This window comes from Callithrix jacchus, chromosome 12 (genome assembly GCF_049354715.1).
Source record: "Callithrix jacchus isolate 240 chromosome 12, calJac240_pri, whole genome shotgun sequence".
In the NCBI taxonomy this organism is placed as follows: domain Eukaryota; kingdom Metazoa; phylum Chordata; class Mammalia; order Primates; family Cebidae; genus Callithrix; species Callithrix jacchus.
In genome coordinates this window covers 126,761,526-126,775,249 of record NC_133513.1, presented here as the reverse complement: position 1 = coordinate 126,775,249, position 13,724 = coordinate 126,761,526, and positions in this window count along the sequence as shown.

Here is a 13,724-nt window from a genome sequence, read left to right as displayed (position 1 = left end):
TCAGTTTCCTGAGAAAGGAACTCAGATAAGACAAACGTAAGTTTCTCGAGCTTAGACTTGGAGGGTCAGTCACTATGTTCATTTAAAAGAATCCACAAACATCAATTCTATGGGACGACGGGGCCAGTTGCAAAGAGACTCCAGCTTTGCACAGTGACAAAGAGACCCCACGCTGGCCCCAGGCATTTGCGGTCTTGTGCTGCCAAGAGACACCCAAGACACTCCCAGAAGGCGAGTGCCACCTGAGCCACCAGGGCCTCTGAGGGGGCCACGCCAAGGCCTTCTCCCTCTGTCGCTGCATGCTTGCGGCAGGTGGACCCTGGGCCATGGTTGCCACTGATGTCCCGACTCAGCAAGGCCCTTCCTCTTGCACCTCACAAAGATTGTGTCTCCCATGGCCGGGAATGTTTTCAGTAAGCACTGACTCTGCAGCCTTTACGAGGGTGAGCTTTCTTTCCGTCAGTGCGAGTGGGGACGAACGGGCGGCAGGCAGCCAGGAGTCACCCAAGCAGCCCCCTTCACCATGCGTGGCACAATGGCCGGATGGGGGCATCCTCCCACATCCAAAGTGTGAGCCCCTCAGCCCCTCTGTGGCACCCAGCCCAGTGGAGTGGAGGATGCAGGAAGGCCCTTGTCCATCCAGTCCCATGCCCTCTGGGCAAGAGGCATCAAACCTGGACACTTCCATCAGAGCCAGGCCAGGCCAGGGCCCACACGGCCCCAGCACCATGATGCCACAGACACTTGCTCGGCAGCTTCACCCACTCTAGACATGCAGCTGTCCCACGGCAGGGCTGGGTGGGACTGGAATACACCTACACTGCCAAAGGACAGCCCTGGTACCCTCTGGGCAGCCCCCAGTGCAACATAGCAGGCAGAGGTGGCCACCGTCCACCCCCAGGTGCGACCACCGGGGTCCTGCACAGGAGATGCCCAGGCCTCAGGGCTGGAGGCAGGAGGCCCAGGGAGAGGGCCAGGCCTCGGGGCTGGACACCCGGGGAGAGGGCCAGGCCTCGGGGCAGGAGGCTCAGGGAGAGGGCCAAACCTTGGGCTGGAGGATCTCCCCTAGGCGGCTCTCTGCCTGTGCAAGTGGGGCAGGGAGAAGCTGGGCCCTCTGGGTGTCAGGAGGCAGCCCTGCCTGCACCTACTGTGAACATTCTCAGTGTGTCTCACCCTCAGGGTTTCAGGGTGTTGCATTTAGAGCAGCATCCCCTCTTCCTGCAGTAGATGAGTAAGTAAATCAAAGTGAACAAGGACCATCTGGAACAATAATACTTATGTGTTGCAGGGTTTGAAATCTCTAGAACATGAAAATGTGTGATTTAAAAATACGTGATAACTCAGGCATGGTGGCTCATGCCTGTAATCCCAGCACTTTGGGAGGTAGAGGTGGGCAGATCACCTGAGGTCTGAGTTCAAGACCAGCCAGACCAATATGGAGATACTTCATCTCTACTAAAAATACAAAAAATTAGCATGGTGGCGTGTGCCTGTAATCCCAGCTACTCAGGAGGCTGAGGCAGGAGAATTGCTTGAACCCGGGAGGCGGAGGTTGAGGTGAGCCAAGATCGCACCATTGCACTTCAGTCTGGGCAACAAGAGCGAAACTCTGTCTCAAAAAAAATAAAAATAAAAATATGTGATAACGCAAAATAATTAGAAAAGAATTGTAGGGCCAGGCGCGGTGGCTTAAGCCTGTAATCCCAGCACTTTGGGAGGCCAAGGAGGGTGGATCACGAGGTCAAGAGATCAAGACCATCCTGGTCAACATGGTGAAACCCGTCTCTACTAAAAATACAAAAAATTAGCTGGGCACGGTGGCGCGTGCCTGTAATCCCAGCTACTCAGGAGGCTGAGGCGGGAAAATTGCTTGAACCCAGGAGGTGGAGGTTGCGGTGAGCCAAGATCACGCCATTGCACTCCAGCCTGGGTAACAAGCAAAACTCCGTCTCAAAAAAAAAAGAAAGAAAGAAAGAAAAGAAAAGAATTGTAATGTTTTCAACACAAAGGAAAGATAAACGGCTGAGGGGACGGATGCCCCATTGTCCTGATGAGATAATGACACATTGTACACCTGTTCCAAAATATCACACTTGGCTTCCAAGTATATATCAATAAAAACTGTGATATATCAATAAAAACAAATACATTTAAACATGTTTAACTGTGGTAACAATGGAATCTAAGTCAGGGCCCAGTCATGGAGTGAATGTGTCCCAGGAACGCAGAGAAGGCGATTAGGACGGAGCCTCACCCAGCACAGCAGAGACTTTAACATCGGACTAGCCAGATGCTCTAATCAGATATAACGGAGAGCTGTTAATTTGTACAGATACTAATATCATAGAAAGCAATTTAAAAGCATTACTAGGGATAAAAGAATTATTTTATAATAATATAAAGGTTCAATTCTCAGAGGTGATTGTTGTATTGTTACAAGCACATACGGAAATGACCCAAAATGTTTGTGGGCTTGTACGTGTGTCTGTGTGCATGTATGTTTTTATGTGTTTGTGTATTTATGTGTTTGTGTGTGTATGTGTGCTTGTGTGTTTGTGTGCATTGTTTTTATGTGTTTGTGTATGTGTTTGTGTGTGTATGTGTGCTTGTGTGTGTTTGTGTGCATTGTTTTTATGTGTTTGTGTATTTGTGTATGTGTTTGTGTGTGTATGTGTGCTTGTGTTTGTGTGCATGTTTTTGTTTGTGTATTTATGTGTTTGTGTGTGTATGTGCTTGTGTGTGTGCATGTATGTTTTTATGTTTGTGTATTATGTTTGTGTGTGTGTGTTTGTGTTTGTGTGTATTGTTTTTATATTTGTGTATGTGTTTGTGTGTGTATGTGTGCTTGTGTGTTTGTGTGCATTATGTTTTTATGTTTGTGTATTTGTGTATGTGTTTGTGTATGTGTGTTTATGTGTATGTTAAACACTGACAGAAACACAAAGAGGCAGTCATAGTGGGAGATTTTAACACATCTATCAGCAAGTTACCCACAGCAGGCACAGAAAAAAATCATAGATTTTCAAAAGATTTGAAAGAGCGATTAAGAATGAGTAATGTTTGTGAACATGGAATCCAGCACCTGCAGATACACATTCATCTCAGACTCAAGCGGATGTTAATAAAAGAACCACAGCACAGTGTCATCAGGCAAGAGTCTCAAACTGTCAGGCTTTGAAATCATACAGAATATAGTTTCTGACTGCAATGCAGTTAAGTGAGAAATCAACAACAGATAACAAGAAAACTCCCATGTGCCTGGAAATACAGAAACAACAGTACCTCACAAAGTGTTTTTTAACTGAGGTATAATTTATCCCAAACCCAATGCACAAGAAGTATGCAATTTGTCAGCTGTTTTCATCTTTTCTTTAAGAAAGCTTGGCCTTCCTGAGGTTGTGAAGGTGTTCTCCCACGTTTTCTCCTAGATACTCTCCAGTGTCAGCCTTTCCATTCAGGTCTAGGATCCATCTCAAGTTCATTTTTGTGCTTGGTGTGACGTGGATGTCAGGGCTTCTGTTTTCCCATGTGGATATCTAACACAACGTGTCCGAGTCTCTCCTTTCACCTGCTCCTGGCTGGAAACCGCCTGGTGTCCCTCATGAGCTCATTCACGGACCCTCCGCTTGTTCCATTGTCTGCTCGTCTCTCTTTACGCCAACACCACACTGCCATTGCTCGTGTTGCTGTATGATAAACACTAAAATTAAATATTCTAAGTCTTGAGATTTTGTTCTTTTCCAAGATTTTTCTGTGGCCATTCTAGGTTCTTTGTATGTCCATGTAAATCTTAGATTCAGCATGAATAGGTATTGAATTTTGTCACATGCATTTCCCACATCAGTTGTGATAATCTTGAATTCTTTCCTGGGCAAAGCCAAGAACCCTCCCAGGCTAAGCCCCAGTTTTGGGGCTTGCCTGTCCTGCATCAATGCCACCAAAAATAGGAAATACTTAGGGGATACATCCAACAAAAGGCATGAAAGCTCTACCTATACACCAAAAACTACCAGTGCCTGCTGAGACTAATCAGAGACCTAAATAAATGGAGAGATACACCATGTTTGTGGATAGGAAGAAATAATATTAATAAATCGATTCTCATATGACTGATCCACAGATTAAATTCAGTGCCAATCAAAACCCCAGAAGTTTTTTTGTGGAAATTGACAAACATTATAAAATGCATATGGAAATTCAAAAGACCTAAAATAGCCAAAACAACTTTGAAAAGGAATAGCAAATTCAGAGGATTCACACCACGAGATTTAAAGACTTATAATGCCATTGTTACCAAGAAAATATGGCACTGGCGTCAAGATAAACAAATAGACTAATGGAACTAAATAGACAGACCAGAAATTGACTCACAAAAATATGGATTACTGATTTTTGTGAAAGGGACAAAGACAATTCAGTAGAGAAAAAATAACTCTGAGCCATGTCTCATACCATATGCAAAAATTAACTCAAACTATGTCATGGACCTAAATGGAAAAGCTAAAATTATACAACTTCTAGAAGAAAATATGGGAGAAAATCTTTGTGATCTTAGATTATGGGATTTTTTTGAATAGAGCACCAAAAACACAAACTATAAAAGAACAAATAGATGGGCTGTATTTCATCAAAATGAAAACCTACCTACTCCCGAAATAGACTGCTGAGAGAACAAAAAGATAAGCCATCGGCTGGGAAAAAAATGTGCACGTTATGTATCTAATAAAGGACTTATATTCATAAAATATTATGAATGCTCACGCTCAGGAATAAGGAAAGAACCCAGTAAAATAACAGGCAAAATATCTGAGCTTCACCAAGGAAGACACATGAATGGCAACGAGGTGAGGGTCATTAGTCTAGGGAAATGCAAATTAAAACCACTGCACTTCTATCGCAGTGGCTAAAATTAAAACATGGACCACACCGGTTGTTGGAGAGGATGTGGAGAATATGGAACTCAAAATAGCAAATGCACTTTGGAAAATGGTTTGGAGGTTTCATAAGTAGCTAAACATGCGCCTCCCATATGATCCAGCCATTGTACTCCTAGGTATTTACCCAAGAAAACGGAGACATCTGCGTCTAAAAAGACTTTACCTGAACGTTCACAGCGGCCTTACTGACAACAGTCAAAAACCCAAACAGGACGGGCGCGGTGGCTCAAGCTGTAATCCCAGCTCTTTGGGAGGCCGAGGCGGGTGGATCACGAGGTCAAGAGATCGAGACCATCCTGGTCAACATGGTGAAACCCCGTCTCTACTAAAAATACAAAAAATTAGCTGGGCATGGTGGCGCGTGCCTGTAGTCCCAGCTACTCAGGAGGCTGAGGGGGGAGAACTGCCTGAACCCAGGAGGCAGAGGTTACGGTGAGCCGAGATCACGCCACTGCACTCCAGCCTGGGTAACAAGAGCGAAACTCCGCCTCAAAAAAATAATAATAATTCAACTCCAATGTCCACCAACAGGTGGGTGGATTAAACACACTGTGGGGCATCCAGACCGTGGAACGCATGCAACGCGGAGATGGCAGAATGAAGCAGCGACACAACAGCCACACGGATGAATCTCTGGAGTGAAAGCCGGAGGAAAGGGTGTAGGCGGCGATCCTGTGTATATGAACTCCAGAGAGTGCAGACAGCTCCGGTAACAGAGGCGCATCCGAGGTCCCGGGAGACGGGATGTGGGGAGGGGCAGGAAGGAGGGTAAAAGTGGGGCAGGCAGCGGAAACCGGACGATGAGACGTCCGCTGTCTTGACTGCGGTGACGGCTTCACTGACTCGTGCCCATCAAAACCCATCAACCGGAACGCTTTAAAAACCGCGGTCCACTGCACATCAATTATACTGCAATGAAGCTCTTTCCTTTTTGTTGTTCTTCTTCTGTTTTCTTAACGAAGCTATTTCTAAAGAAAGAAAAAGTTCCCACAGAGGAAACCGCAGACGCAGGAGTCACAGAATCAGCGCGGCAGTGATGCGAACCCTGGTTTTCTCCAGGTCTCAAGAGCTGCATTAGGGAAAAGTTAACACTAGAAAACCAACCGCTGCAGTTTCCACACTCAAACGCTAATGGGGAACGATCATTTTATCATCTTAAGAGACGTAAAATTTAATATAAAATTCAGTAACCATTTATGATAATAAAGTGTTTGCAAACTAGAAATAGGACAGAGCTTCCTTAATCTGATAAGGGGAGCACAGAACCCGCATTCCCACTCCCACCACCTGCGGTCCGCTTTGCACTGGGGCGGGGCGGGGGAGGGGCAGACCCAGCACAGGCGGATGAAGCCGAAAAGGGCCGATGCTCCACGAGTGACACTCACGACCCTCCTGCCTCAGGCCGCGGGGAATGCAAATCCGCGGGACCCCGGAGGAGGCAGGACGTGGAGTTTGCGAGTTTACTGAATGTATCAGTACACAAAAGTCACTTGTTTTTCTACACAGAAGCGATGAACAGAAAATGACTTGTTTAAATAGCTACCACTTACGAAGGCAACAAAGATACCAAATATCCAGGATGAATCCAGCGAAAGATGTGAGAAGTGAAGGCGGAAGGAAGATCTCAGTCCGTGGAAACGCACCAGGTTTCTGGGTGGGAACCTTCCTGTGGTCAAGACGTGAAATTTCCCCCGAGGCAAATGTAGGGGAGACGGGACGTGACCAACTGACCTCAGATTTACGTGGAAATTCGGCCACGGCGCAGAGCGGAGGAGGCTGCGGGTTTCACACCCGTGCTCGTGGGTCCTCCCGGGCACGGTGTGATGGGGGCGCAGGGCCGTGTTGGGAGTGGGCTCCTCCCTGACAGCCCGGCGTGGGGGGAGGGGACCCGCGTGGACCGGACCGCAGGCAGGAGGCTGCCGGGCCCAGGCCCTGTGGACGCGAGCGCTGTGCGGGCCTGGGTCCTGGGGACGGCGACCGCGAGAAACCGGCAGGACCTGGGGTCTGCACTGGCCCGAGGCGGGGCGCCGGGAGTGGGGGCCTCGGGGAATTGCGGGGTGTGGGGGGCACGTGGGGGGGCGCCCGGGGTGTTGTGGAAGCGCAGAGGGGCTGGTGGCCCGCGCAGGGGCGGGAGGCTTAGGGAATTGCGGGGGGCGGGGGGGCATGTGGGGGGCGGGGGGTCATGTGGGGGGCGCCCGGGGGGTTGCGGGAGCGCGGGGGTGGGGGGCGCTCGAGGACGCGGGGGCACAGGGGCGTGGGGGGCGCGCTGGGTCCCGGAAGAGTCTCCGGCGCTTGCAGATGCCTCAGCCCGTGGCCTCCAGATGGGGTGCTCTGCATGGGGCGGGTGGTCGCGCTTCGAAGCTGCTTCGAGAGATGGGGCCGCTCCAGGGCCGGGCTGGCAGGAGTGGGCAGTGTAGGTACCCTTGAGGGTCCTGGCGCCCGCACAAAGCCTCCTGTGGGCACCGCAGAGCGGAGTGGAGCTGCCGCCGCCACAGGCCCAGAAGACCTCCCGGGCTGCCCCAGGCACGAAACGAGATGAGAATGGCGCCTTCAGCGATGGAGACCCCCACCCACAGCTCCCCCCCCACCCACAGCTCTCCCCCACCCACAGCTCCCCCCACCCACAGCTCCCCCTCACCCACAGCTCCCCCTCACCCACAGCTCCCCCCCACCCACAGCTCCCCCTCACCCACAGCTCCCCCCACCCAAAGCTCCCCCCCACCCACAGCTCCCCCCACCCACAGCTCCCCCTCACCCACAGCTCCCCCACTCACCCACAGCTCCCCCGACCCACAGCTCCCCCCCACCCACAGCTCCCCCTCACCCACAGCTCCCCCCTCACCCACAGCTCTCTCCCCCACCCACAGCTCCCCCACCCACCCACAGCCCGCCCTTTGGAGGCCCAGGCTCTGTCCTGATGTCCCCCAGTGCCCACCTCCAGCCCAGGCCCCCGCTGGCACGCCTGGGTCCACACCTCCGCCCACCCACAAAACCTTACTTGGGATTTCCCCCACCCCCAAAATCCCGCTGACCCCAGAGCCTTGGACTTTTCTGAGTTCCACACCCGCATCCAATCCATCAGCAAATCCATCCAGCTGCACGCGGGCGGGGTCTTCATGATTTCGGCTACAAGGGCAGACCCCAGCTGGACCCTGCCCTATGCTCCCCCCAGCACCCAGAGGTCAAGGGGCCTCCTGGAAAGCAGAGCCCTATCAATCCCCATTCTCCTCACCGCCCCGCAGCCACTCGGTCGGTGACAGCCAAGGACCCATCCCAGGCCCGTGTGCCACCACCACCGCTGAGCTCAGCCTTTCCTGCCCACTGCTGGGTCCTCTGCCATGCAGGGCCCATGCCCACCCTTGCCTCTGCAGCCACTGTCCCCTTCCCTGTCACTCTCCTCCCTGACACCTGCAGGGTCGACCCTGGCCTTTGGTGTTGTGTGTGAGAGTGGCCCTGCTCCCACACCTTCCTTCTAGTGCCTTCCTCTCCATGCCACGCACCACCCACATGCTGTAGAACCTGATCCCCCAGGCAAAAACCCATCCATCCACTGCTGGGTCAGGAGCCAGTGCTGAGGCCCAATGAGGACCTGCAGACATGGCTGAATGTGAATAGATGTGACATTTATGAATGTGGCTTTGGGACACGGGAACACAGAGTCATACACCTGCCCCCAGCAACCCTGGAGGTCTGCGCTGTGTGTGGACCAGGACCCCCACCAGGCTGGATGGACTGATCAGCTGTTCCAGGGCCAATGAAGTCCCTTCTCCAACCATATGCAGAAGGCGGGGCCAAAGCCCTCTCGGTGGGTCCTGGGCACCTTCTCCTCACCTTCCACTGCCCCGTGCCACCTTGAGCTGTCCAACCTGGACCACCCCTCTGGGGAGCATCAGCCAGGCTCAGCCAGCCAGGTGGGAGCAGCCAGAGGACCTTGGTGTCCAGGGGAGTGCTATTCCCCAGGGCTGTGGTCCTCGCAAGTCTCAGTGAGGAGGGCAGAAGGTCCTGGTGCCTTTGCCCCTTTCACAGCTCGTGAATGGGTTTCCTCAGTCAACCCTATGCCCCTCACAGTGGCCTGGTCAGAGATCAGGAGGTGGGAGACAGACATCAACCTCCAGCCCCGACTGCTCTGAGCAGGCAGGTGGAGCCCGCCTGTGGGAAGCCCCGAGGGACCAGCACCTCTGCTCTGGGCTTGCGGAGTCTGGGGGGCATGCAGGGCTCCCTCTGCTCCTCTGGCTGCCCTGGGGTGTGAGGGTGTTCGTCAGCACCCCACAGCCTGCTCAGGCAGATCACACCTGGCCTGTCCTATGGAGACAGCTCGGCAGGGCCGGCAGGCAGGTTTCCCTTTGGCCTCCCATTCCGATTCCAGCCAGTCTGGCTGATGAGCCTGGTCACAGGGGAGGCAGGTCCCTTGGGCAGGTGAGGGGGACCTGTGTGCGCCACCCCCAGACAGATGGGAAGAGCCTCTGCTCCCTCACTCAGCACCCCCAGAGAGAAGCCCCATCTGAACAGCTTCTGTCTTCTGTGAGTTCTTCTGAGATGGGTATAAGTAAGGGTGGAGGACAGTTGATTCTGGTCCAGACAGGTGTCAGCTCCCGTCAGCCCCCCACAACAAGAGGACCGGACCCACGTGGACCTGCCAGGCAGGCAGGCTTCTCCACACACCCTGACTCCCACCCTCTGAAGAACAGAGGGGCCTGCTCGGCCCCGGCAGCTGCTGCTTCTCTTATGTTGTGGGGCTTCTTTTACTGGGGAGGTCATCTTCGCAGCCAGGCTCCTCTGGTTTTGCATCTTCCAAGCCCTGATCTTGTTGACCTGAGTGGTCATAGGGAGCCCTGCTTCATCCAAGAGCAAACTCCAAACTCCCCGACTCAGCACCTCACAGGTGAGGAAATGGGCTACCAGGTCAGAGCAGAGCAACCCAGGTCCACCACCTACAAACCACATCATCCTCTGCACAGGTGAGGCGTGAAGCTGTGAGTGCTTTGTGTACATGAGGTGCACCTGTGTGTCTCTGTGTGTCCACTTGTGTTTGCACCTGTGTATGCCTGTGTATATCTGTGCACCCACCTGTGTGTGTGCCTGTATATATCTGTGTGTGTCTGTGTGCATATGCATGTCCATGATCACCTGGACATGCATCTGGACATATCCGAGTGTCTGTACAACGGCAGGTATACCTGTGTGTCCCTGTGTATGCACCTGTGTTTGGTTATGTGCACCTGGGGATACTTGTGTGTGCCTGTGTGCTCACCTGTTTGTCTACATGTGCACCTATGTGTACTCATGTGTCCCTGTCTGAACAGGCACCTGTGTGTGTCTGTCTCTGAGTGCCTGTGTAAGCACCTGTCTATGTGTCTGTGACGGCCTGTGTATCTGGGTCTGTCTGTGAGTGCCTGTGTGAGCACCTGTGTGTGTCTGTGTGTCTGTGAGCGCCTGTGTGTCTGTCTGTAAATGACCTCTGTAAATGCCTGAGTGTGTCTGTGAGTACATGTGTGAGCTCCTGTGTGTCTGTGAGTGCCTGTGTGAGCTCCTGTGTGTCTGTGAGTGCCTGTGTGAGCTCCTGTGTGTCTGAGTGCCTGTGTGAGCTCCTGTGTCTGTGAGTGCCTGTGTGAGCTCCTGTGTGTCTGTGAGCTCCTGTGTGTCTGTGAGTGCCTGTGTGAGCTCCTGTGTGTGTCTGTGAGTGCCTGTGTGAGCTCCTGTGTGTCTGTGAGTGCCTGTGCGAGCTCCTGTGTGCCTCTGAGTGCCTGTGTGAGCTCCTGTGTGTCTGAGTGCCTGTGTGAGCTCCTGTGTGTCTGAGTGCCTGTGTCAGCTCCTGTGTGTCTGAGTGCCTGTGTCAGCTCCTGTGTGTCTGTGAGTGCCTCTGTGAGCTCCTGTGTGTCTGAGTGCCTGTGTCAGCTCCTGTGTGTCTCTGAGTGCCTGTGTCAGCTCCTGTGTGTCCGTGAGTGCCTGTGTCAGCTCCTTTGTGTCTGTGAGTGCCTCTGTCAGCTCCTGTGTGTGTCTGTGAGTCCCTGTGTGAGCTCGTGTGTGTGTCTGTGAGTGCCTGTGTGAGCTCCTGTGTGTCTGTGAGTGCCTGTGTGAGCTCCTGTGTGTCTGTGAGTGCCTGTGTGAGCTCCTCTGTGTCTGAGTGCCTGTGTGAGCTCCTGTGTCTGTGAGTGCCTGTGTGAGCTCCTGTGTGTCTGTGAGTGCCTGTGCGAGCTCCTGTGTGTCTGTGAGTGCCTCTGTGAGCTCCTGTGTCTGTGAGTGCCTCTGTGAGCTCCTGTGTGTCTGTGAGTGCCTCTGTGAGCTCCTGTGTGTCTGTGAGTGCCTGTGTGAGCTCCTGTGTGTCTGTGAGTGCCTGTGTGAGCTCCTGTGTGTCTGAGTGCCTGTTTGAGCACTTGTGTGTCTGTGAGTGCCTGTGTGAGCTCCTGTGTGTCTGTGAGTGCCTGTGTGAGCTACTGTGTGTCTCTGAGTGCCTGTGTGAGCACCTGTGTGTCTGTGAGTGCCTGTGTGAGCTCCTGTGTATCTGTGCCTGTGTGAGCTCCTGTGCGTGTCTGTGAGTGCCTGTGTGAGCTCCTGTGTGTCTGTGAGTGCCTGTGTGAGCTCCTGTGTGTCTGTGAGTGCCTGTGTGAGCTCCTGTGTGTCTGTGAGCTCCGGTGTGTCTGTGAGTGCCTGTGTGAGCTCCTGTGTGTCTCTGAGTGCCTGTGTGAGCACCTGTGTGTCTGTCAGTGCCTGTGTGAGCTCCTGTGTGTCTCTGAGTGCCTGTGTGAGCACCTGTGTGTCTGTGAGTGCCTGTGTGAGCTCCTGTGTGTCTGTGAGTGCCTGTGTGAGCTCCTGTGTCTGTGAGTGTCTGTGTGAGCTCCTGTGTGTCTGTGAGTACCTGTGTGAGCTCCTGTGTGTCTGAGTGCCTGTGTGAGCACCTGTGTGTCTGTGAGTGCCTGTGTGAGCTCCTGTGTGTCTGTGAGTGCCTGTGTGAGCTCCTGTGTGTCTGTGAGTGCCTGTGTGAGCTCCTGTGTGTCTCTGAGTACCTGTGTGAGCACCTGTGTGTCTGTCAGTGCCTGTGTGAGCTCCTGTGTGTCTGTGAGTGCCTGTGTGAGCTACTGTGTGTCTGTGAGTGCCTGTGTGCGCTCCTGTGTGTCTGTCAGTGCCTGTGTGAGCTCCTGTGTGTCTGTGAGTGCCTGTGTGAGCTCCTGTGTGTCTGTGAGTGCCTGTGTGAGCTCCTCTGTGTCTGTGAGTGCCTGTGTGAGCTCCTGTGTTTCTGTGAGTGCCTGTGTGAGCTCCTGTGTGTCTGTGCCTGTGTGAGCTCCTGTGTGTCTGTGAGTGCCTGTGTGAGCTCCTGTGTCTGTGAGTGACTTTGTGAGCACCTGTGTGTCTGTCAGTGCCTGTGTGAGCACCTGTGTGTGTCTTTGAGTGCCTGTGTGAGCTCCTGTGTGTGTCTGTGAGTGCCTGTGTGAGCTCCTGTGTGTCTGAGTGCTTGTGTGAACTCCTGTGTATAACTGTGTCACCAAAGTACATCTTCACATACCTCTGCCTATAACTGCATTGGGCAGTGAGCTGTCTGGGGTGTGCTGGTCAACAAGCTTCCCTGAAGCAGGCGGCCACGTGGAGTGGCAGCATGTCTGTGGCTTCACATGTGTTTCATGGCCTTGTTTGTCCACTTGCTTCTGTGGAAAGCACAGGGCCTCAGAGGCCGGGGAGGGTGGTGCCTGCCTGTCTCCCGGGCAGGGGAGGGTGGTGCCTGCCTGTCTCCCGGGCAGGGGAGGGTGGTGCCTGCCTGTCTCTCGGGCAGGGGAGGGTGGTGCCTGCCTGTCTCCCGGGCAGGGGAGGGTGGTGCCTGCCTGTCACCCGGGCAGGGGAGGGTGGTGCCTGCCTGTCTCCCGGGCAGGGGCAGCATGTCTGCGTGGACATCTGTGTGCCGGGTCTGGATCTGTTGTGTGTATGTTTTCGTTTGCCTGCTGGGAGCCTGCTGTCTGCGTGGGGGGCACATGTGTCTGGGTGTGGATGGGTGTGGCTCTGATGCAGGTACCTGGGTGCCCTGCGAGTGAAGCCAGGTGTGGGTCAGGGCATGTGATTCTGCACTTCAGTTGGGTGTGCAGGAGCAAATGTGTTGTGGGAGAGCATCTCTTCAGGGCCTGCATGCCAGGCTCTCCTGGGCACCTCGGTGTATAGGGCATGAAGCTCTCCTGCTCCACACTCGGCAGCAGCTGGGATCCCCCACACCCCATGGCCTCATGGCCCCAGGGCAGCAAAGCACAGGGACCTTCCAGTTTGCCTCAAGTGGAGAACTTGGTCTCCACTGTAGATCTATCCTCAAATTCTATCAGATAAGGCAACACTGGCTGTATCTTTCGGAGAGGGAGCCTGGGACTGAAAGAGGCAGATGTGTGCCTCCCACCCCACAGCTGCGGAAGGGCAGCTCTGAGAGGAAGCCAGTGGTCACCTGCCACAGGAGCCGCAGGCGGTGAGGGGCCCAGGCTGCACTTCACCCAACCCAGCTCACCTGGGAGACCGGAGCATCAGGGATGGGGGTGGTGCAAAGCTGAGGGCTTTGGCCACACTGGGTCTGACCTCAGTAAGACCTGACCTGAAACCTCCTGGGGCGCAGCCTCACACCACCCCCGACAGACACCCGAAGCCCCAGAGCGAGCTCATGCATGGGGGACCAGCACAGGGGTGGGCTGGGATTACAGGCTTGAGCCACCACACCTGGCCTCAATTTCACAGTCTACTGACCTCTCCCACTCCAAGGTCCAAGGTCACAAAGCAAGGGTGGATCCAGGATTTGAACTGGAGCCCCTGCCTCGGAACCCA